Here is a 26,666-nt window from a genome sequence, read left to right as displayed (position 1 = left end):
GGGACTCCACAGGTCCTGCACCCTGTGCCAGGGCCACACACCTCAATCTGCCTGACTCTCCTCTTGCCAACTTTCAGGGCTGGGTGTGAGGAAAGATACCCAAATTGGTTCTTAGAGAATGCAAATTAACCATAAACAAACTTGCTTCTTTCCTATTTCATCCACCCTGGACATATGTATCAATATATGGAGTGTTCTTTTAATTCAGGACCTTAAGAAAACATCAAAGGCTATATTAAGAATGGCCAAAACCCACCCCAGCTGGTGTGGTTCACTGGACTGAGTGCTGGCCTGCAGACTGAAACGTTGCCAGTTTGATTCCCAGTCAGGGCACATGCCTGGGTTGCAGGTCAGGTCCCTAGCTGGAGCTGTGCGAGAGGCAACTGATTGATAATATGTCTTACACATCAATGTTTCTCTCCCTTTCTTTCTCCCTCCCTTCCCTCTCTCTAAAAATAAATAAATAAAATCTTTTTAAAAAAGAAAGACCAAAAAGCGCACTGTTGAAAGACACTTAACATGAATTTGATAATCTTTATATGTATAGATTGTGTATAGATGTGTCTACACACACGCACACATGCGTGTGCACACAAACTATGTATTCTGAAGAAGGGAACTGGTCGTGCATTCTCAGTGTAGCAAACTGCCCTGCACTGCGGAGTGCCCAGTGTGGGGCAGTCGGCCACACTGGGATTACCCTAGTGTCATCTAGGTTTTGCTCTTGGCTGCACAGCTCCCAAGCCTCCTTCTCTTGCCTTTCCAGGAATTCATGAGCTGCTTATACTCAGTGTAAACATCCCCCTTTGCTCACAAGTTTACACTAATGACAAATGCTTTGCATATTTAACATACTAGTAGCATTTTACAATTTGAATAATCAGAAAGTTTAATTCATTTAAAATGTGTTCATTTAAACATTGAAGAGATTGGTGAGATAAAGGCTTTGGATTGTGTCAGTGCCACATCCTCTATGAACAATCCTAGCTGCAAAAACTTAATTACTTAATGTATTTAAAAAAATTCTGTGCAAATAAAATGTACCTGGTGTTAATTCAGAGTCTGGTTTTTATTTTGGATATTTGTCTTTCAGAGCCACATGACTGCGTGCATTACGGCCAACTAGAGGAGAACTCTCTGTGCTCATGTGGATTGTTTGCCTTCTCCGTGCCTCTTGCATCTGTGCGCTGTGTTTTTATGCCACAGACGTCAATATTACCCTAGTGATGGGGGAGGGTTTAAAGTTTCATGTGGCAAAATGAGTTTGTTTCTTTTTGTCATCTGAAAATGGCACATGCCTCTCTGTATGAAAGAAAGATATCAGCCACACACTTTTCATTGAATACCATACAATATTTTCTTTCGTTATTCATTTACCCTGGTTCTTTCTCATTGCTGCCAGCTCAGTTCTTATTTAATAATGGACATGCCTGTTATTTGATAGGTTTACTAATTAAGTAATTTGTGGGAAATTATTCATTTCACATATGATATCAAATATGATTATTTAACATCTTTTCTCTTTATTTTATTTATAAGAATCAGCAACCTTCTTAAGATTATATATAAGTATATTCTTTTATATAAGATTACATATATATGTCTATATATTCTTTTAGAGCTATAGGTAGCTGGAGCCACTAGAGAACATACTCTATATTATTTTTAGTGAGTCTAATGTGTTTCTCTAATCTGTGCATTTTTTATTTGTAGAATTATTAATGGAGTAGGATGAAAATAAATGAGGACAAAATCATTTTAAGAAAATAGGAGAAGAGTTGACTAGTCTGTAGTCATTGATTCCCTCCCCCCTTTCTGAATAGCACCTAGCTTGGTGCCAAGTCCATAATAATGTCTGACTGGATGTCAATACTCCAAATTTAATTTATCTTATATTTTTTCTTGCAATCTTCTAAAGAAATGTAGCTCTCTTTTTACAGTAGGATTTAGAGAAATGTAAAGATTATCCATATACAGTTGACTTTAGGATTGTCTTGACTTGTCAAGGAATAATTCCTTGTAGAGCGTTCTATATGTAGTATATCTGGCTATAAAATTTTATCACATTTCATTTCATCCACAGCATCCTTCCCTACAAAATGTTTATTACACACTTATCTATAAACAAAGCATCATTCTGAATGTCAGGGCTCCACAGACAAGCTGTCCATGTTCATCTTGGAGCATGTTCCAGGCTAGTAACGGATATCTTAGCAAGTGCCGGGAGACATTAAAAGAGGCCTAGAATTCCATGGAATGAAATGATAGGAGAAACATTAAAGATGAAATGAGGTTTGACCTGCATTGTGAAGAAAAGGCAGATTTTAGCTGAGCATGGAGAAAAATGAGGGGCATTCTAGAAAAGACATAAATTGTAAGCAAATACTAATATCAGGACACACACAGGAATATTTTCAGGGAAAGTGCATTAGACAGTTTTCCCTGAATATGTGTTTGATTAGGGAACTGGTAAGAAGTAGTAAATTGAGACCAATGTAAGGAATTTAGATTTAGTCCTGGGAGCAGATGGGTATCAGGGACTGTTTTGGTTGCATAAAATAATGTTATGTATTCTTTCTTTAAGTGTGAACTTCTTTCTCAAATAAGTGAAGTACTCTGCTTCTATGACTAGAGTTTTAAAAAGGCTCATCTTTGTCTGCCTTTATGTTGTCCAGCTATTATTCACTTAAACTTTTAATTTGCTTTTAAAGGTAGTATCTCTATGCTTCATATTTGATTTACCCAACTCGCAGACCTCATAGTAATTCTAACTTGTTTGGTAAAGAACAAAGAGATAATGAGAATCTTTTTTTTATGCATATAGAAGAACAACAAGTTACAGTTGACAAATGTGAGCTTATAACCAGTGGTATTACATCGTTTAATATTAAGTTTCACTTCACTTAGAAGTTTCTTTCTCAGAGACCAAAGGTATCTTTTGAAGGTGTTAGGAAAAGACAAAGAAATACAAGCAGCCCGAGGATGCAGTCTGATCTTTGGCTTTTCTAACCTAGCTATGACCACTCATCAAAATTTCATGTGCAGTCTCCAAAGTCATTTGGAGTTCACCAAATCAAATTACCTCTCAGATTACCTCTTTACCTACCCTAACATGTTACTCTCCCTGCAAATACGGCATGATCACATTTCCTATTGTTATACTTGTCTGAAGACCGATACACATTATAACCAATCCCTTCAGCAATTGGTACATTTCACATAATAAATGGCAGGTCCCCCTTTGTGATCATGGGGTAATGTTACTATTAGCCAGAATGTCTTCTCTTTTATCCAGACCCCAACTAAACTATAATTCCCTTAAACATTTATAAGTTGAGATATTCTTTCTTTCCATTAGAGTCTTGGTCTAAAAATCTAGTCTGTGCAATTTTTCTATCCTTAAAATAGCAATACTGTTATATAATATTTCACTAAAAAAGGATAATTCCATTAAAAAGTCATAACTATCAAAATTTAACAGACTTTTTAAAATCCAAGATGATTAATCTTTAATCAGCAAATGGCCATTAGGTATTATTTGTAGAATTTTAGTATACTGACATAACAGTAACACTTCCTAGCATCTTCCTTCCTGTTGCAGAAAATATTAAATCTTTTAGCTTCATTCAGTGTCTATCTTGCTTGAGCATGCTTGCAGTGAGGACTGTGAGTGCTCCATTGTGTTTTTAATTTCAGAGTCAGCTACACAATAACCTGTACTTATTATTTTGACTCCTTTTGACTCAGGAAGTCTGCAATGTTTATGAAAAAACCATACTTTCATGCTGAGCCCTATTTTGTCATCTGTTTTAGTACTGCATAATTAATAATTGTGATATATGACTACTTTGTTTTACTATTTGTAACTAACCTTTACCTGTAATTAGTTTATATTTACTACTATTACATATAAAATAATAGTCCCAGAAAACAAACCAAAGCTAACATATCACAGTACAATACAAAAATGTCCTTTATTGATTATATAAAATCAACTCTGAGATAATAATAACCAACAACATGAGTTAAATGTATTGAAAGGTTATGATGTTGAAGACACTTTGTTAAGTGCTTTATAAGCACTGTCTCATGTTTAAAATTAAATATAAGCATTTGATTTTAGAACTAACATTATAGTGTGGAAACTATAACTACACCTATGTTCAGATGAAGGAGCTTAGACACAGAAGCAAACATAGTGGAGTATGAAAATAACTCCAAGGTGACTCCAAACAAATGTTACTTACCAATTAATAATGTTAACTTTTTAAGTAGCCAATTAACTTATAATAGTAACCAAAAATAACCAATTAATCAAGTTAAGTTATAAGGCTTGAACTTCATGTTGTTTTTACTGGAAAAGAAAAATAGTTTTCTATTAATTTTGTTGTGATCCCTGGGAACAAACACTTCTTCATTCCCTGGCAAAAAAGAAAAATGTTCATCTGGTGCTCCTATAGAATTTATAGTTCCTTAAGTGGAAAATCTCTGACCTAGATGGGATGCTCACTAAGGTCACTGATAACAAATGGGCCCGTCATGCTGGGGTTGAGGAAGTAGGAAGTTTATGTCTGGGAGAACATGGAATAGCCAGAGACAGCAAATAACAGGTATAAGAAAAGATACATTGCTGGTTTAGTCCCTTCTCCTTGCTCCCCAAAATTACTTTATGTGGTTGTGACAGAGCCCTTTGTCATTGAGCTTGGGAAGAAAGAGTAACAGAGAGAGTGCACTTATTACTGCTTCCATTATAAACTTCGGGTCTGTTTTCTACCCGGATGCAGCCACCATCATAATTCTTTACAGAAATTCTTTCCTCTTAACATGACTTTATATGAAATGATTTGATCATTAGACAATAATGTATTAAAAGTGACTATAACAATTTTGTGAATTCTTTGAAAATATTTTATAGGTCTTAGGAAGGGAAAATTATATACTAAAAAACTGAATAATGATGAAATTTCAGAAAGAGGCAAAAGCAGGACCTCTAATATAAGCAAGTGTCATGTGATAATAAGTTAAACAGTGTTTACATTAGAGACAAAAATAATCAAAGTGACCTGATTTAATTATTAAATAGAAAAAGCCAATTAAAATCTATTTAGTTATTGCAAACTAGTCATCATTGTTTTAGCTTTTTGGAGTTAAAATGCTTCAGATTTCAAAAGAAAGATCTCAAAGATTATATTAGGATATGTTAACCTAACAGAGGTTCACAACTTCTCATGTAATATTTTACGTTATTTTTAATGGAAAAGGAGGAGATGCTTATTGGAAAAATGTTTAAGAACATAACATGTGATTTAAATTAAATACCAAAATGTGATACATATAAAATTTAAATACTCAAACTTTTTTCAAGTTACTTGTTATTTATGAGGGGGACTCCCCCCCAACAAAAACCCAGAATTTTCTTCTGGAGGGCAGGCCCCTTATAGTACAGGCTTCCCCTGCTAGGTGAGTGTTCTAGGAACCCATCTGTTATCAGAGTACCAGAGGATGTTGTTGTGAGAGGCTGTGTTCAGCTTCAGTGAATTTTTTTTGAAGACTCTTTCAACACATTTGCCCGTTTCATGATGGGTGACTTACCATCACAACTGCCCACACCGTGCTGCGTGCTTAGCAGTGTTTGACCAAAAACAGCATGACCCCTGTGCCCCAGCCCCCCTATTACCTAATATCGACCTGAGCAAATTATTTTTGTTTCCCTGGATGAAAAAATCCCTCAAAGGAAACATTTTGTTGATGTGGAAGAGGTGAAACAAAAAAATGGCAGAAGCACTAAAAGGCATCAAAATCTGAGCTCAAAAATTGTTTTGAGCAGTGGGAAACTATCTTGATAGGTATATTGCATCAATGGAGAGCACTTTGATGGTGACTAAAGTTTAAATATGGAAGAATAAATACATACAATTTTTATAAATACATTCCATGTTTTGGGGGTCCTCCCTTATATTTCAGTTACAAAATCTTTGAATAAGCTCCAATAGACACAAAACTAAAACTGAATATTTTATCACATTACAAAATTAGTCAAGAATATATAAATTTAGACTATAGGTTCTTATATTATTCTTTCTAATATTTATGACCTTAAAGAAAGGTTATTTGTCTACAGACTGCAGGTATCTTGAGTTAAAAACTTACTAAAAAAAATAAGTTGATGGTGTCCACAAAAGACCATATAATACTGGAAAATACATTTATGGTAAGTGCACAACATAAAACACATACACTGACTCAGCATGTGAGGAGACATGAGATGACAGAATAAAAAACATTCTTACCACTGACTCATAAATGTCAGAGAGTGTCATCGAACACAAAGGGAAAAAAGAAAGCTAGTGTGAGACCTTTTTAGAAAATGATTTAAAATAATGTAGAGAAACAAGGAAAGAGAGACGATCCCACTTGGAAGAGAAACTAAAAGGCTCCACATCCCAGAGCTGGGGTGAAAAGGGCCCTCTTGGAGTGGCTTTGGAGAACGACGCTGGCTCACTGTGGTCAGCAGTGGCCCCTAATTATCCAGGAGCTGTGCGCACACAGTAATTCAGAGGACAATATGTAAGATTATGAGAAAGAGGGCAGAAAGAGTGATTTGTAAGACAAGATTAAAGGCACTAAAGATTTTTGTAAGTTGTAATGAACAACAAAGAAAATGATATTGGTCCACAAATAAATAACAAGTGACGAGTAATTACTGAACATAGTTGAAGGAAATAAAGAGATAAATTTAAATTTAAGGTGAACATTATGTGTGGGAGAATCCCTCATACAAAATATATAACAAGCAAAATGTGTAACCTCCTAAGAACAGCTACTTCGTACTTGAGGTCCTGGTGAACCCACATTGTAAAGAAAAACCAGAAAATTCCAGATCCAGAAGAGCAGGTGCATAAGTTTATATACCTTTGAGTTAAACTGCAACCATGTTTGAATCAATTGGACCTGCCAGGTAGCCACTAATAACAGAAACAAAAGTATATTCGGGATTTCTGGTCAGCTGCACAGGGGCAGAGCTCAAATACCATATGATCTCACCTTTAACTGGAACATAATCAACAGAAAAAAAAAAAGCAAACAAAATATAACCAGAGACATTGAAGTTAAGAACAATCTAACAATAGCCAGGGGGAAGTGGGGAGGGGACAGTGGGGAGAGGGGATTATAGGAACTACTATAAAGGACACATAGACAAAATCAAGGGGAAGGGTGGAAATGGGGGAGGGTGGGGGGCTTGGCTGTGGTGGGGTGGAGGGATGGGGAGAAAAGGCATACGTGACATGAGAAAAAAATAAATAAATTACATTATAAAAAATAACAAAAAATGTGCATTCACATTTTAGTCACCCTTAAAAAAAAAAGAGTTAGTGACATGATAAGCTGATTAAACTGGAGAGGAGGAGAATATGAGAACCTATGAGAGACCCTAGGGAAATGTGTATTCTTGGGTAGATGGAAAGTATGTTCTATCAGAATTTGGTGGAACGAGAAGGGTATGTCTTCCACTGAATTGGGTTGTCTATGTTCAGAAAGGACAGGGTTTGGTAAGAGAGAAATGGTTTATATAAGAATCTCCCACAAGAGGGTTAGAACATTCAAATACAAATAGTGGATATAAGTACAAATGTAGGAAGTGACTATTTCTTTTTATTTTTCATTTTTTTAAATTGCTGTTCAATTACAGTTGTTTGCATTTTCTCCCCTCCCCCCCCACTCCACCCCAGACAAACTTACCTTCCTCCCCCACCTCCACCCTCCCTGTTGGTTTTGTCCATGTGTCCTTTATAGTAGTTCCTGAAAATCCCTCTTCCCCAATGTTTATAGCAGCACAATTTACAATAGCCAAGTACTGGAAACAACCTAAGTGCCCATCAGCAAATGAGTGGATCAAAAAACTATGGTACATTTACACAATGGAATACTACAACAGTAGAAAGAAAGAAGGAGCTCCTACTCTTTGTGACAGCATGGATGGAACTGGAGAGCATTATGCTAAGTGAAATAAGCCAGGCGGTGAGGGACAAATACCATATGATCTCACCTTTACCTGGAAGTGACTATTTCTTGACTGTAATAATGAAAAGGAGAGGGAGGGAGAGGAAGAGGGGGTGAGAGAGAGAGAGAAAGAGAAACTGGGGTAGGAATTTTGACATGATTCTTTGTCTCAATATAAAAGATACTAAAGCAGTAGCAGAGTAAGTGGTAAACAGAAGTCACGCCCCATTTGAAGAGGAAATACTATTTAAATTCACTAGAATACTGCCATCTGGTAATATTGCCTCATTTTCTGATTCTCAGGAAAGTTGGAAATAAGGATTTTTAAATTGGGAAACTAAAGAAGAAAACTAATCAAGTGGGCTTGTGAGGTTAAAGAAATGTTATTCAGATTTGGGGCCATTATCATCTCTTGCTATATATTATGATGTGTAATTATATAGGTTATGAAAATGAGTAAAATCCCTCTTTAAAGAATCAGTGGCATCTATAGCAATTTCCTCATATCCTTAGGGAGAAAACAAAGAGATGCAGGGAGTTTATCTTCAGCATTTTCCTTGACAAAATGTTTAAGGATAATTAATGTCTGAATTTAAAATTGTTTAAAAAGTGTGATTTGTTCCTAAAACATCTAACCACTCTTGGGTCTTATTCTTTACTTGGGCCAGTAATCAAGAATGACACAGTTTAAGACCACTCATGATTCGGACACACCCTCTACTGAAAACTCAGTGCATCGTTGGCTAAATCACAGGTGAAAGGCATAGAAATTAGAAAGTAACTAACAAAATTGTTTGTATTTTTTAAATAAAATATCTACCTTGGATCCTCCTTCAAATCTCCATAGAAAATATTAGAATAAAAAAGAGAATTTAGCAAGATTTCTGAACAAAGATTCAACATAAAAGTCAATAGCATTTCTACACAAAACTGATAGCTCATTTTCAGTGTACAATAGAAAATAACCCGATTCACAATAATGATAAACTTAAAAAAACCAAAAACAAATAATGTAGAAAAAATACTGTGATGCAATCAACTGTTATAAACTAATTAAGAATATGTAAGGCCTAAATATCAAAAATGATATGGATGGTAAAGCCAATCAATATCATGAGAATACATATTCTTACCCAAATTAATCTATAAATTTGATTTCCACTCCAAATGGAAACTGTTCTTTGGAATCTTCTTGATTCTAAAAATTTATCTGAGAAACAAAAGCCAAATAAGATAATTTTCAGGAGGAACAATGTGGGACAGGTATCTCCTACCAGATGTTAAGATTCATTTGCAACCTTAGGAATTAATATAATGTGTACTAAGAGCAATAGGGGTTGATAAATAGATTTATGGAATAGGATAGAGAAAAAAGTTTACACATATATTTAAATAATACACTATAGAGGTAGCATTGCAAATGAATAAAAATTATAGATTAGTTAATAAGCAGTGGTGACAAATTCTTGAAATTAAATATTCATATAAGAAGAATATAAATTTAGATCCCTTCTTCAAATAACAGAGAGGTAAAATGTCTAGTTTAGTAAAACAAATGTCCAAACAAATCCTTAAAACTTTAAGGAGAATATATATTACTAAGACCTTAGTTTAGAAATAGCTTTCTTAGAAAATAAATAAAAATGTCCAGACACAACAAATATTTATTTAAATTCAATATTTATGTTTTTTATAAAAATACCATAAACAAGGGGAAAGATAAGCTTCACACTAGGAGAAATTATTTCCAAGGAATATAATCAGGGAGTGTTTGGGAAATACAGGAACTCCAACAAATCAATAAGAAATGATATAGGTCCAACAGAAGTAGAAAATGAGAAGAGATACATACAATGTATTCACAGAAAGAAAATTAGAATGGCCAATAAAACATGAAAAATGCTTACTACATTAGTAATAATAAAATTTCAAATTAATGCTGCAATAAGATAATTATATTGCATCCTTCAGAACAGAAATAAATAGTCTGGAGAGAGCAATCTTGGCGAGGAGTAGATATTTGGGACCTGGTAAATAAAGTAGTAAAGAAATAGAGGAAATTTTTGACAACTTCATGATGAATATTAACATAATATATGACCCAGGTATATTTTTAGAGAAACTCACATACGTGGTTATGTTTATGAATGTGCTAAATCTCAAAAACTATACTTTGAGCAATAAAAGGGCAAGCTCCAATATGACATATTCAATATGACTATTTAAATGAAGGTTAAAACTCAATATCTGGAGATCTGTTTTTAGAAGTGTGTCATTCTTATTAATTTCTAATAGAATTCATTACAGTCAGATAACGTACTCAATTTTATTTCAGTCCTTTGATACTTAGTGAGACTTGTTTCACAGGCCAGCTTGTACCCTCTTGAATGTTCTACTTACACTTGAAAATAATACATTTTCTACTTGTTGCATGTCACATACTTGAAATGTAATTAGAGTAAATTTACATTTAGTGTACATTTACAACTAGTGTACTCAATTCCACTTAGTGTAAATTTATAAATACTGTGTTTAGTTCCTCTTTATCTTTACTAATGTATTTTTCATTTCATATTCTACCAAATATGGAAAGAGGGGTGTCAATATCAGCAACTATGATTGCAGATTTCTCTATCTTGTCTTTAGTTTTGCAAATTTCTTGCAATGTGTATTCTAAAGTTCTGTATTATATTTTCTAGAATACATGCTACATACTTTTCTAAAGTATTAGGGACATACAGTTTATAATTTTAATGTCTTGGTGAATTGGTTATTTTTATTTTAGGAAATAGTGTATTTATAATATATTCTTTGTTTTGAAGGGTTTTTTTTGGAATAATATGCCATTTTTCTTGAGTTTGGGGTTTGCATGGTATATCTTTTTTAACTTTATTTTATTATAATGATAATGGAATACTAAAAGTGATTTTGTCTTTTTACACCTTTTGGTTTGGTTTGTTGTTGTAGTAGAATTTAATCCACTGAGGGAATAAGAAATACGTCTCCTGGATGTTTAAAAAGAGGTATCCTGTTTAGGAAAAAGAGTTTCTTCACCATCTGCCTGAAGGTTTAGGCTTTTCTCCTCCCCAGGCTGAGTCTTGGGTTTACGACCCTTGCCACCAGGTCCCTCTCTATTCTGCAACAGCACCGTCCCCACACTTGATGTCTGTTCCTGTGCAGGCTGCCTGCTGTGCCACAGATATTCAGCTGGTTTGCTAGATACCAGTGAGAGTGCCAACTTTATGAAGATTAGACAAGTCATGGGTAGAAACTCTCAATGTTTTAGTTTGATTTGTCAACCTTTCACACACGTGTAAATGTTAACCATTCTTCTACTTGCTTCACTCTTGACTGAAACCACTAGTGTAAAACCAAAGCTAGATCTGACATCATTTTTAGTTTGGGAAAACTGAAGAAGAACGTTTTGACAAGCCTCACCTCAGCCAAAGTCTTAATTCTGTCGGCCTGTGAATTCAGACTGATCTCTCATAGCCATCTCTTCTTGAACCTGATCAGGACATTCTGAAATCCACTGTCACCCTTTTTAAAAAATGTGTTTGTTTTGTTTAAATAAAATTTAAATTTTATAATAGATGTACCATGCTAATAGAATATGATAACAGAGGAAACTGGGTCAGGGTTGTATGGTAACTTTCTATACTGTCTTTTCCACTGACCTGTAAATGCAAGTCATGTCTCCGTGGGCTACTCTAGGTCAGTTTCTCAGATTTTCTTGTTTTGATGACTGACAGTTTTGAGCGTTACCAGTCAGTTATTTTGTAGAATGTTCCTCAGCTGGGATTCATAGGAAGTTATTCTCATGAATAGGCTGTGGTTATAGTTTTTTGGCAGAAGGACTACGGAAGAAATGTGTCATTTTTATTATATCAAAAGTATATAGTACCAATAGAATTTACCACTATTGAGGCTGACCTCCATCACCTGTATGATGTGGTATTTGCAGCTTTCTGCACAATAAAGTTCCTCCTCTCTACCCTTCCCATCTGTCCTCTACGTGCAGCCCACACTTGGGAGTGGGGAGGTATTCTCCACCTCCTTTGCTGCAGAGTATCTATATAAATTATTTGAAATTTCCTGCATTGAAGATTTGTCTCATCTCTCAGATTTGTGCATTATTCAATCAGTTATTTGTATCAGTATGGACTTCTGGATATTTATTTTATACCATTTTACTCTCCACAAATAGCCTCCAGAAATTAGTCAAAATTACCATGTAACTGTTTCAGCAAGTACATAATGGTCCTAGAATTTCTGTCCAGGAGAGCAGATCATAACCGTCTCTCCTTAGGTGCACCAGACTCCAGATTTTGGGGCGGGTTTGTCCTGCAACCTAGTGCTCTCGTAAGTTCAAGAAAATAATTGATTTTCAAGTTGTCCAACTCTTTCTAAGAATGTAAGAACAGAAATGAGCCTCTAAACTCTTTGTCAGAACAGAAACTGGAGGTTGTTATATATTTTTTTCTCAATATTTTTTATTTTCAAAGTGTCCCTGTCTTTTTATTTCAAGTGTGTTGTGTCTTGCTTTTTAACTACTATGCGAGGAGGCTCTGACTTGTGCTTAGTCTTTCCCATTATGCATCCTCAATGTTCTCTCACCTCTGTGCTTCTTTTCCTGACTTCTTCAGTGTGAAGTGCTCATTTTCTTAGTTTTCAGTTTTATCTTATCTTATGACATTTTAGTTCTATAGCTTTGTTTTACATTATTAGTCTTTCTCTAGTAATGTAATTTTAAGTTCTCTCAATATAGTACTACTTCAGAGTGTAAAGACTTTACAACATCCCTTCCTTTGCTACTTAGTGGTTTAAAAAAAAATTAAATATCTATCTTTATATAAGTAAAATATATATAAATATGCATATTTAAATATCTAAATACATATTTAGAATTTTACATGTGTAAAATTTAAATATCTATCTTACATATATATATAATATAGTATATAGTATATAATATATAAGTATTTTTGTATAATTACCCTTTTTATTTATCCTCAATCCTTTTTTAAAAGAAGATATTCAGGATTCCATTTATTATTATTTCCTTTCAGTTGAAGAACTTATAGTGTAGTATAAATCTATTGGGGCAAAATTCTTTTATTTTATTATCTTTATCATTTCAAAATTTCATTATTTCACCTTCATTTGGGGAGGATATTTTCACCAGGTATAAAATCCTAGGTTCACATTTTATTTTATTTTATTTTTTTAGCAATGTAAAGATGTTATTGTATAATGGTCTAGCCTCCTAATGTTTTTGTTTAGAAGGATTACCTCCTGCTGCATTTAATATCTTTTGTCCTTTGGATTCTTTTGAGACTTGCTTTTTATTTTAGTTTTTAGCAGATTGGCTATGATGTGCCTAGTAACTAAAAAAAAATTATTTTATCTAAGAGTTTGAAAATTCTGGATTTGTAGATTAATATCTTTCAGTTAATTCTTGAAAAGACACAGCCATTTTATCTTTAGATATTTCTTCTAAACTTTAAAAAAAATAAGAAAAATTTTAGAGAGAGGGAGAAAACCATCCATCAGTTATCTCTCGCATGCCCCGAAGAGGGGACCCGGCCTGCAACCCAGACATGTACCATGACTGGGAACAGAACTGGTGAACTTTTAGTTTGTGGGACAATACCCAACCCACTGAGCCACACCAGTCAGGGCTTCTTCTAACATTTTATCTCTAACCTTTCCTTTCAGGATTATAATTATGCAGACCAGATGATACTGTTTCTCCAAAATCAGAGATCCTCTTTTCTCTTGTTCTAGGTTATTTTTTTAATTCCATGAATACATTTTATTAATTTTTATCTTCCATAGTAATTTTATCCTAATCTCTCATGGGTCCTTGGACATGATAAGACAATCAAATGAAAATTATTAGTAGGTTTATTATCTAAGCCTTATCTACAAAAAATTGTGAAAATAAAATTACTTCTGCATACAGAATTTTTGCACTATTGTCACTAAAACTCTTTCCTTTTCACTTTGGATATAATCCACTGATCAGTCTTAAAGTCTTAAATTCATTATTCTACTATGTCAATCGATTGTTAAAACCCAACAAATGAATTCATTTTTGATAATTTATTTTTAAAATTTATACAATTCCTTTTGGTTCTATGTTCTCAGTATCTTATCATACCTATTGTTCACCATTTTCAGTAGATACTTGCTATTGTCTGAATGTTTGTGTCCCTCCAAAACTCGTATGTTGAAACTTACTGGTAGTAGGAAGTGGAGCATATAGGAGGAGATTAGTTCATACGAGTGGAGCCCTCACGAAAGGGATTAGTGCTGTTATAAAAGAGATTCCATAGAGCTCCCTTGCCCCTTCATTCTGCTTTGTGAGGTGTCAGCTAGAAGGTGCCATTTATGAACTAGAAAGTGGGTCCTCCCCAGATGATGAGTCTGCTAGCACCCTAATCTTAAACTTCCCAACATCCAGAACTGTGAGAAATAAATTTCTATTGTTTATAAGCTACCACTCCATGGTATTTCTGTTAAAGCTTCTCAAATGGACTAAGACAATACTTTAGTTTCTTTATCATCTAATAATTATTGCCTGTAATTACATTATTAAGCCATCTTTTTGCTATTTCATGTGACTTGAATTTTTTATTTCTTGACATACATTTTGTATTCAATAATGGTAGGGGCTGAATTATATAGTATTTATTCCCAGAAAATATATGACATTTTCTTTCAGGCTGCTAGAGCTGGAGGCTGAGCTAGATTAAAATGTCAACCATATATTGGCATTGTTTAAATTTTGGTTTACCACTGATTTAACATATTTTGAAATTGTGATCAGGGCTTTTCCTTCTGTTTTATAAAGGATCAGAGTTCTGGTGATGCTTTTTAGTGTGTGGTATACAAATCTGCTAGCTTGTCAAACTATATTGTATCTTTCTTTTACAGATTAGTCAAATTTCTTAGTCATTTGGAGTTATCTTTGTTATTCAGTTCTATACCTATATTTCCCTGCCTCGAAAAATCTGTGTTTTCCCTATTACAATGCCACATTCTCCCCAATATTGGGGGTGGCTACATTATATTCCTACAATGTCTTAGAATAAATCTCTTAGCTCTTCTGTTGGCCTCTGGTACCTGAAAGCTTAGAGTGTCTCAAAGAGGTTTTTTTTCACACAGAGCTCTTTTAATATGACTACCAGTATGGTAAATTTTTCACATACAAATTTTCCTTGATTATTAGAAAAAGCTTAGGAAGCAGTTATTAGTAAAATTCTGAAGGTGAGTAACTGCAGGAAGTTAGTAAAATTATGATGAAAGAATTAAAAGAATAAAATGATGATAAAGAAAATGCAGGCAACTCTATAAAGAGAGAAGAAGTGGAAGGAGGAGGAAGTTGACGAGGATCTGTAAGACAGGAAAGGTTGAGACCAGGTGGCAAGCTTTGTTTTGTTTTGTTGTTTTTTACTTATAGGACCTATTCAAATTTGTGACTGTTTAGGGTATTGTTTTGATCCTCACTGCATTTGTTAAAGAATGACACTGTGCCTTATTTATATATATACATACTTATTCTCGGAATGTGAAAGGGCTTAGCATATATTAAGCATTCATAAGCATTCATTACTACCTTGAGGTTTCCCTTCATTCATTCATAAAATATTTTCAAGGCCTTTCTACTAAGTGTCAAACATGCATCTAGACATTTGGAATATACTAGAGGACAATGCGCACATGCAAATCTATGCCCCTGTAAAGCTTAAAAAAAGAGTGCAACAAACAGGAAACATAAAAAAAAGTTAATTATAAAGTATTATAGAAGGTGCTACGTGCTATTAAAGAAAAACAACATAGGGAAGGGGTGATTTGGAGAGTGTTTTAGGGAAAATGGGTTTTAATTTTAGAGTGTGGTCAAGAGAGGCATCTGTGAGAAGATGGTATTTGAGCAAACCCTTAAATATGTTAGGGAGATAGCAATGCAACATGTGAAAGCCTAATGTTTTGAGCTTCCTGAGTGATTCACGGGCTGCAAAGAGATAAGTATGACTGCATTGGAGTAATGAATGGGAGAGCAGTACAAGGCAAGAGAATGCAGGTAAAGGTAGTTCAGATTATTTTGGACCTATTAAGGCCATTGTAAGGCTTTTGCTTTAAGTGAAATGAGTTACTACGAGTAACTACTGCAGAGTCTTGAGCAGAAGAGTGACACTATATGTCTCATGTTTCAAAAGTTTTCCATTCTCCCAAATGATCCAACAAATGAGATAGAGCTTTGTTGCCCTGTTATTTTCTTTTCCATATACTCTATTTCAGAATACCTATGCAGTAGTCCGTGGTAAAGAAATAAGCATCATATTTTGGCTTACAGTTATGTAATTCATGGACTGGTAAAGAGCTAACTGGGGACTAAATATCTAGATACCCCATAGTTAAGAGATGCTAGACCCAGCTTCCCAGACTCTGAAGTTCTTCCATAAGTAGGGGGAGAAAGGCTAACCTATCATCTTTTTGTATGTGAAGACATTGAGGTTTGAGACATGAAGAGAGCATTGACATTTTCACCATTACAACATGCTGTCTATCATATCTTTGTAAAAGAGGAAAATGATGTTTTAGACCTGGCACAAACAACTTTTATTTGTACAGGGGAAGATAGTAAATATTTTGGGCTCTGCGGTCTTTCACAACTACTAAACTGAGTTGTAGTGCAGAAACTCTCATAGACAATACATGAATGAGTAAGAGCAGCTGTGTTTCAATAACTCTTAATTTACAAAAACAGATGGCACGGTGAGTCAAATTTTGCCCGTGGACAGTGGTTTGCCAACCCTTGTTTTAGATTATGTTGTTGAGAGCAAAGGGGAGATTATAAAACATAGTTGCCAGAAGTTATGCTTATTCTTTTAAACTCAGTAGTTCCTGGATGACATTGAATGGAAGAAAACTCATGCAAATAAGGACATGAATATACTTAGCTTTCAATTGAACCTTGTTTTACATATAGCTCTTCTGCTGCCTATCCAAGGATACCTTTGGGAGGAATTATAGGTTAGTTTGTCTTTCTTCACAAAAGAATATTTGGACGGTTCTAGCATAGATATTTGAAAATGACATATTTCTCAGAAATTTATAAATAATTTGCTAAATTCTCAAGGCATTCACAGTTTGGAAGTATATGTTGAATGAAGAAATAAACATATAAAACTTTGAAACTAAGTATTCAAATCTTAATATTTCCAAAATTACTATAATGGCTCACATTATTATACTGTCTTTGTTCTCTCATTTCCTTGCAGTGTATCTGGAATTATTTATATATATGAAATATATATTAAGTACATATATAAAGTATTAAATATAATTCTATATAAAATATTATATATATTTCCTCACCTTACTTCATGATAAGGAAACTGAGCCATGATAAGGATTAAAGAATGCCTATAAAAGAAGTCAATGAGAAACTGGAGTAGAGTATTCTGAGCTCACAGCACCCAGATTAAAGCTGTTTACTATTGGGAATAGCCCTGCCTGGTTTCAGAAACTGTAACCCCTCCTGGCTAAGGCTGAGTAAGAAGGCTTTGGGGCCATAAGCCACTTAGGAGACAAAGCTTATCTTCCCTGGCAGGGGCACCGCCTCTGCCCCCTTTCACTTCACCCTGCTTGGCCCCGGGCAGAAGACTGGTTAGCGGATGATGGGTAAGATTCCTCAAAGGAAGAATGACCTAAGACAGGCATGGTTGCAAAGGGGCCCTCAGGGAAGGACTTGGGGGGCTACAGAAAAAGGGGGTGATGGACCCTGGCCCCCTCAGCTTTGACATAGCCTGAGTCCTCATTCTGTCTTCAAGAAGTGTGCTAATCTCTTGGCTGCCTTAGTTCCCCTGCTCAACCTAAGCCTGAAACAATACGGGAGGTGGGTGCGCCTTGTGTTGGAAAGGGCACGTTCCCTGGGGCAATCTGGTCTAAGAAAGAATGCGTAAAATCCTGTGAAACCTGCTTTGCTAATACCCTCAATTTAAATGATAAGAATCCCAGCATGAAATGAGTTTGTGTCCTCAAAGTTTTATGGTCCTTTAGCTATCTGACACTGACTCAAAATAAGCCCTCAGAGTTCTTTGAATGTTATCTATTTGATTATTACTGCCTGACAATGATTGATGAGCTTTCCATAGGCACCCTATATTCTTATGCAAATTAAGCCAATAAAAGCCTGTCAAGGCAAGGGTCGGGACACTCTCCTCTTCAGAGAGTGGCTGAGGTGCTCAGAGGTGCTCTCCCCTTGAGAGTGGCCGTGCCATCCCTTTTCCTCCACAGGACTCAGTAGTCCGTGTGAATTTGTCTCCTCTCAGCCACAATGCCACAGACACTGCTTGCTGGTGCCTGCATCAGTTTACATTTTCTCTAAATCAATATATCTGTAGCCCAGGTGAGTCTCCTAAAGCAAACAGACAAAAATCCCAGGATATGTCAAGTTCAGACAAGAATAATAATTTGCACGTGTACATTTGAAATGAGGACATATCTACCATTTCCTAAAGCCGAAAGCTTATCCTTATAAAACTCACATTTAGCACAGATGTTTCACATACCTAATTATTATTGGTTAGAGTATTTCAGTGGTAAACAAGTTTGTCATATCTCTTCCTTGGCCAGATAACTTTAATAAAGAAGATTGTCACTAAAAAGGATGATTAAAGGTCCCTAGTGGCCTTCTACCCCACTTCCAAATGGAGGTAGGACATTTACTAGTTATTACCTACATCTCTGCTGATACTTAGAGACCAAATGGCACCAGAAATCCAGTCATTAAATATATCCTTTGGCTAGACGCTGACGGAGAATTTACTTGAGTAGAGATACATTACCTATAATCACATTTCATTGCTCTGTATATGTGCATGATACTTTTGAAGTCCTGAACTGAAGAAAAAAGTTAGCTGGCTTATTATATGTTAACTTGAAAATTAAATGCAATATATATTCCTTACTACTTTCTATAACAGATACATGAACTACTGATTTAGCTTTTTGTATCAAAAAACTAAATGTTTTATATCAAAACATTTTGATTAAAAGAAAATTTGTAAATACAAAATTCCATTTTAAAATAATTAGAAGAAACATTAGTACTTTTTTTTATATCAGTGGACCTGTGTATTTGTCATGAAAAAGACTGAACATTCATGGCATACCTATGACCTGTAATAAACAGAATAAAGGAAAAGGGAACCTGTAGAGGGACTTTGGGTACTTTTGAGAACTGTGTGTTGAATTTCACATGTTGGACAATGTTACCCTGTCAGTAGAGGTGTGTCTATTAATTTAATAACTAAGACCTAATATTCTTATGTTTAGTTACTAAAGAGGTTTCAAAGTATTTAATATTATAATGTTGAATACTAAAGTTTATTCAATAAATTTGAATTAAAAAATCCCCGTTTGTTTGAGAGCCCAGAAATGTAGTTTAGAATCACTGCAGAGTACTAATAATTCATGTATGTAAGCTTCTATGTTAAAAACACATTGCTATTATTGGAAAATATATAATTAGTATTTTTAACAAATCCTTTAGTTATTTTCATAAAATACACTGTTAAACAAGGTTCTTATTTTTAAGTTTTGTTAAATGCCTATGGATAGTCTGTTCATAACAAAGTTTCTGGTGCTCAGTTAAACAAAAATCAGGTAAATATATGTGTTAGCTAGTTACCTATGCAATTCTGTTACTTAGATCTTGTTTCTCCTTAGGCAAACTACATATATACTTAATCTTATAAGTATAGGTTATCACAAATTTATAAAATAATAAGATTTTATTAAAAATCTCAAAGCAGATTTTGAAAGTCTATTTTATAAAATATTAAAACATTTTGAAGACCCTAACCCAGGCTTCTAGTCAAGATGACAATGTAGGTATATGTGTTACTCACATCCTCTCACAACCACATCAAAATGACAACCAAAATACCAAATAACCATTATTCAGAACCACCTGAAGACTAGCTAAACAGATCTATAACTAAGGATAAACAGAAGAAGCCATGTTGAGATTGGTAGGAAGGGTGGAGACTTTGAATGGGTTGATCCCTCACCCACATGTGGTCATTAAAAATTGGAAGGGATTCTTTTTATTTTCTACTGTATACTATTCCATTGTATAAATGTATCACTGTTTTTTAATCCACTCATCTACTGATGAACATTTAGGCTGTGTCCAGCACTTGCCTATTGTAAATAGTGTTGCTATGAACATAGGGGTGTATAAGTTCTTTTGAATTGGTGTTTCAGGATAATTAGGGTATATTCCCAGCAGTGGAATTGCTGGGTCATAAAGCAGTTCCATTTTTATTTTTTTGAGGAAATTCCATCTGCATGGATGGAACTGGGGACTATTATCCTAAGTCAAATAAGCCAATCAGTGAAAGAAAAACACCATATGATCTCACTTATACCTGGAATCCAATGAACAAAATAAAATAATGAGAAAAGTAGAACCAGAGACATGGAAACATGGAACAGACTGACGACTGTGAGAGGGGAGGAGGGAGGAGGAGAATGATGGAAGGAAGGGGAAGAGATTAGTCAAAGAACATGTATAAATGACCCATGGACATGGACAACAGAGTGGGGATTGACTGAGGGAGTGAGGGTGGGCTGAGTGGAGGGGGGCAAAGGGAAAAATTAGGACAATTGTAATCGAATAAACAATAAAAAAAATGTGAGGAATATCTTGGTTATGGAGCCCACCCCCCTGCCCCGAGGAGCAAGGAGTCCCAGTCCCACACCAGGCCCCCAGGCCCAGGGTTCCAGTACCTGAAAGAGAAGTCCCCATAACTTCTGGCTGTGGAAACCAGTGAAGAATGCAGCTGAGTGAGAGGGAGAGCTACTGGAGTCCTAGATGTTTCTTTTAAAGGGCCTGTGCCTTGACTTAGACCCACTCACTTTGAGCTCCATCCCTGGAGAATCTTTTTGCAAAGCACCAGGGACACATGGGGAGGTACTAAATTGTCTGGCCTTAGAGCGAGGGCTGGAGTGGCAGCTTTCTCCCAGACAAAAGTGCTGGCAGAGGTCATTGTTCCTTTGCTGTGCCCTCCCTCCACAGAGCCAGGAGGTGGGCACCATATGTGAATTTCTATCAACCTAACATAGTTTGTCTTGCCATGGTGATTCCTGAGATCCCACCCCACCAAATATTTGGGTTCACCAAGCTGTTTCCACAGGATTTTGCATATAAATGGCCTGGGGATTTGGCTCATGCTGGGGATTTTCCTAAATTCTCTCAAAGGTTCATAAACCACAAAGGCAACATCTGGCCTCAGCATGCCCCATACCTCTTGCTAAGTGACCCCAGGCATGGCGCTACCAGTAGCTGGCCTCAATTCACAGCTTGGCCTCTTCTGGGTATCTCCACACTCAGCACAAGGAACTCTGTTGCTCATGTGGGGTGGCCCCAGGCAGGGCACAGGTGGCAGCTGAACTTGGCCTGTACTTCCTGGGGGACAACTTCAGACCATGTCAGAGTACCACTCAACCACTTCCATGCATGACATATTCTAGTGGTGGACTCATCAAGAACCAGAGTACCACTGAAGCAAGTCATGTTATGAAAGTTTCTGCCCCTACATAGCTGCTCCTGCTTTGTGCTCAAGGCAAGACCTTGGAGCTGGGAGACTTAAGGGTAAATCCCTCCCATTGATGTGCCAACAACAACCAAGGTTCAACTATAACAGGAGGATGCACACAGCTAATATGGGTACATCTGGAGTGCCCAGCTCAGGTGACCTGGGAGGTTTTGCTACTGGGCCCCACAGGATACCTAGTATAAGGCCACTCTACCAAGCCCAGAAGATTTAGCAGCTCTATCTAATACATACAATCACAGGGAGGCTGCCAAGGTAAGGACACAAAGAAACATGCCCTAAATAAAAGAACAGAATAAAATTCCATAGAAGGAACTAAACAAAATAGAGACAAGCAACCTACCAGTTGCAGAATTCAAAACACTAATTATAAGATTGCTCAATGAATTTAGGGGAAGAGAAGATGAATTTAGTGAGAGCTTCAGCAAAGAGATAGTAAATATAAAAATGGAGACAGAAAGCCTAAGAAAGAACCAGTCAGAAATAAAGAATATAGAGTGAGAAGATAGTGGTGATGTAGGTGGGAGCTGAGCCTACTTGCTGATGCACCCAACTGGGACATTTAGCAGATCTTCCAAAAAACAAAGTGAAGAGCCAACAGAATCTTAGCTGTTACGAAGTTTGGAAGCCAAAGTGTACAACAAACATTTCAAAACAGGTGCTATGAAAACAGCATATAAGACAAGGTAGGATTTGTGACTACTAGTAAGCCTGCTGGAGGGGAGAACCCAGCAAAAAAGAAGCCACCAACAGGTAAAGACCAAGTACAATAAGAAGGCCCACACAAACAGAAAAAGGGGCAACCTTAGAGCATCCAGACAAGGGAATCAAATAGACCACACTAATGAGTCCCATACCACAGATGTTCAGCTCACAATGACAGATGGCAAAGCAGAGCAACCAGAAATGCAGAAACAAACAAAAAGAGTCACCCTAAAATGGGGAGACAAATAACCTGCAAGCAAAAGGAATGGAAGAATCCCCAGTAAAAGAGCTAAATGAAATAGAGGCAAGCAATCTATCAGACATAGAATTCAAAAGAATGTTTATAAGGATGCTCAAGGAACTCAGCAACAACTACAAAGAACTTAGTGGGAACTACAACAGCATGAAAAAAGAAATAGAAACTAAACAAGAACCAGGAAAAAATGAGGAATACAATGTCTGAAATAAAAAACACACTAGAAGGAATCACAAGCAGCCTACATGAAGCAGAAGATCAAATTAGTGAGCTGGAAGACAAGGTAGGAATACCCAGGTAGAACAGCAGCACTAAAAAAGACTAAAAATTTATGAGGATAGCTTAAGAGAACTTCACGACAACATGAAATGCAACAACATTCCAATAATAGAAATATCAGAAGGAGAAGGAAAGGGGAAAGGGATAGAAAACCTGTTTGAAAAAATAATGACAGACAACTTCCCTAACCTGGAGAGGGAAAAAGCCATGCAAGTTCAGGAAGCAAAAAGGGTTCCAATCAAGATGAACCCAAAGATACCCAATCCAAGACATGTCATAATTGAAATGGCAAAACTCAAAGACAAAGAGAAAATCTTAAAATCAGCAAAGGAGAAACAGACAAGGGAGATCCAATAAGGCTACCAGCTAATTTCTCAACAGAAACACTACAAGCTAGAAGGGAATGGCAAGAAATATTCCAAGTAATGAAAAGCAAAGGCCTACAACCAAGACTACTGTATTCAGCAAGTCTCTCAATTAAAATGGAAGTTGAAATAAGGAGTTTCCCTGCAAAAGAAGGCTGAAAGAATATAACTCCTCCAAGTCAGCATTGCAAGATATGCTAAAGGGACTGCTTTAAGAAGATGAAAAAGAGTGAGAGAGAGAGAGGAACACAGGTACAAAGGGGAAAAATAAATAAGTACCTATCAATAACAACCTTAAATGTAAATGGATTAAATACTCCAATCAAAAGACATAGGGTAGCTGAATGAATAAAAAAACAGGACCAACACATAACCTACCTACAAAAGATCCCCTTCAGACCAAAAGACCTATACAGATGGAAAGAAAAGGTCTGGGAAAAAATGTTCCAAGCAAAAGGACAGGAAAAAAAAGCTACAGTAGCAATACTTATATCAGAAAAAATAGATTTCAAAGCAAAGGACATAAAAAGAAAGATAGAAGGACACTTCATAATACTCAAGGGAAGAATCTATCAAGAAGACGTAAACATTATAAACATATATGTACCCCACATAGGAGCACCCAAATATATAAGGAAAATCTTGAAGGATGTCAAAAAAGATATAGACAGCACCACACTTATGCTAGGAGAATTAACACCCAACTGTCAACAATGGATAGATCTTCCAAGCAAAATATCAAGAAAGATATTGTGGCATTGAACAATACTCTATATCAAATGAACTTAACTGATATATATAGAACATTTCATTCCAAAGAGGCAAAATATGCATTCTTTTCAAATGCACATGGAACATTTTCAAAGATAGACCACATGATAGACACAAAACAAGCCTCAACAAATTCAAGAGAACTGAAATTATATCATGCATTTTCTCAGATCACAAGGGCCTGAAACTAGAAATCAACCTCAAGGAAAAAACTCAAAAACATTCAAATTCATGGAGATTGAATAGCATGCTATTAAACAATGAATGGGTCACGAATGAGATTAAGGAAGAACTCAAAAAGTTTCTGGAAACAAATGAAAATGAACGCACAACAGTCCAAAACCTATGGGACACAGCAATGGCAGTCCTGAGAGGGAAGTTCATAGCAATACAGGCTTACATAAAAAAGATAAAAACATTTCAAATAAAAAACCTAACCCTACACCCACAAGAACTGGAGAAACAACAACAACCAAGGCAGCCCAGAGCAAGCAGAAGGTAGGAAATAATCACAATCAGATTAGAATTAAATGACATAGAGACTAGAAGAACAATGCAAGGATCAATAAATCCAGGAGCTGGTTCTTTGAAAAGATATACAAAATTGACAAGCCCTTAATCAGGCTCATCAAGAAAAAAAGAGAGAGGAGCCAAACAAATAAAATCAGAAATGAAACAGGAGAAATTACAACTGATAACACAGAAATACAAAGGATTGTAAGAAGTTGCTAGGAAGAAGTATATGCCAAGAAATTTGAAAACTTAGGTGAAATGGACAAATTTCTAAAACATATAATCTTCAAAACTGAATCAAGAAGAAGCAGAAAGCCTAAACAGACCAGTAATAGCTAGTGAAGTTGAAGCAGTAACCAAAAAATCCCAGCACACAAAAGCCTGGGATCAGATGGTTTCACAGGAGATATTTACAAAGCATTTAAGGGTGAGCTAACCTCTATTCTTCACAGATTATTCCAAAAAATCCAAGAAGATGGAAGACTCCCAAACTCTTTTTATGAAGCCAGCAACATCCTAATCACACAAGTAGATAAAGACACAACAAAGAAAATTACAGGCCAATATCACTGATGAACATAGACACTAAAATCTTCAACAAAATATCGGCAAATTGCATCCAGTAATACATTAAAAAGATCAAACACCATGATCAAATCGTAATCATCCCAGGGGTACAAGAATGGTACAATATTAACAAATCAATAACGGTAATACATCACATAAACAAAAAGAAAGACAAAAATTCCATGATCGTATCAATAGATACACAAAAAGCATTTAATAAGGTACAGCACCCATTTATGATAAAAAAACACTCAGCAAGGTGGCAGAAGGAGTGTAACTCAACATAATAAAGGCCATATATGAGAAACCTACAGCCAACATCATACTCAATGGGCAAAAACTAAAAGCTTTTCCACTAAGGTCAGGAACAAGACAAGGGTGTCTGCTTTCAACACTTCTATTCAACATAGTATTAGAAGTTCTACCCACAGCGATCAGACAAGAAAAAGAAATAAAAGGTGTCCAAATTAGAAAGGAGGAAGTAAAGCTGTCACTGTTTGCAGATGACATGATAGTGTACATACAAAACCCTATACACTCCTCCAAAAAACTACTTGACCTAATAAGTGAATTTGGCAAAACAATGGGAAACAAAGTCAATATTCAGAACTTGAAGGCATTTTTGTACACCAACAATGAATATCAGAAACAGAAATCAGGGAAAAAATATCTCATTTTATATAGCAACAAGAAAAATAAAATACCTAGGAATAAACATGACCAAGGAGGTAAGAGACCTGCACTCAGAAAACTACACAATACTGAAGAAAGAAATCAAGGAAAACACAAATGGAAGTAACGTGCCATGCTCATGGATTGCAATAATTAACATCATCAAAATGTCCATACTACTCAAAGCAATATATAGATTCAACGCAATCCCTATTAGAATACTAATGACATATTTCACAGATATAGAACAAACATTTCAAAAATTTATATGGAACACTAAATGACTCCGAATAACCTCAGCAATCTTGAGAAAGTAAAACAGAGTAGGAGGGATCAAGATTTCAGACTATATTACAAGGCCACAGTAATCAAAACAGTCTGCTATTGGCCTAAGAAGAGACACACAGGTCAATGGAAAGGAATAAAGAACCCAGAAATAAACCCATGTCTCTATGGTCAATTAATATTCAACAAAAGGGACAGAAATGTAAAGTAGAGTAAAATAGCCTCTTCAACAAATGATGTTGGGGGATCTGGAGAGCTGCATGCAAAAAAAAAAAAAAATGAAACTCGACCACCAACTTACACCATATACAAAAATAAATTCAACATGAATAAAATACTTAAATATAAGTTGTGACAACATAAAAGTCATAGAGTAAATCATAGGCAGGAAAATTTCAGATATTCCATGCAGCAATATTTTCACCAATATATCCCCTAGAGCAAGGGGCATACAAGAAAGAATAAACAAAAAGGATTTCACCAAATTAAAAAGGTTTGCACAGTTAAGGAAAACATCAGCAAAATGAAAAGGGAACCAACTGTATGGGAAAATATATTTGCCAATGATATCTCCAACAAGGGTCTGATCTCCAAAATATATAAAGAACTCATATGACTCCA

This window comes from Desmodus rotundus, chromosome 1 (assembly GCF_022682495.2).
Source record: "Desmodus rotundus isolate HL8 chromosome 1, HLdesRot8A.1, whole genome shotgun sequence".
NCBI classification, from domain to species: Eukaryota; Metazoa; Chordata; class Mammalia; order Chiroptera; family Phyllostomidae; genus Desmodus; species Desmodus rotundus.
Note: the sequence above shows the minus strand (reverse complement) of the source record.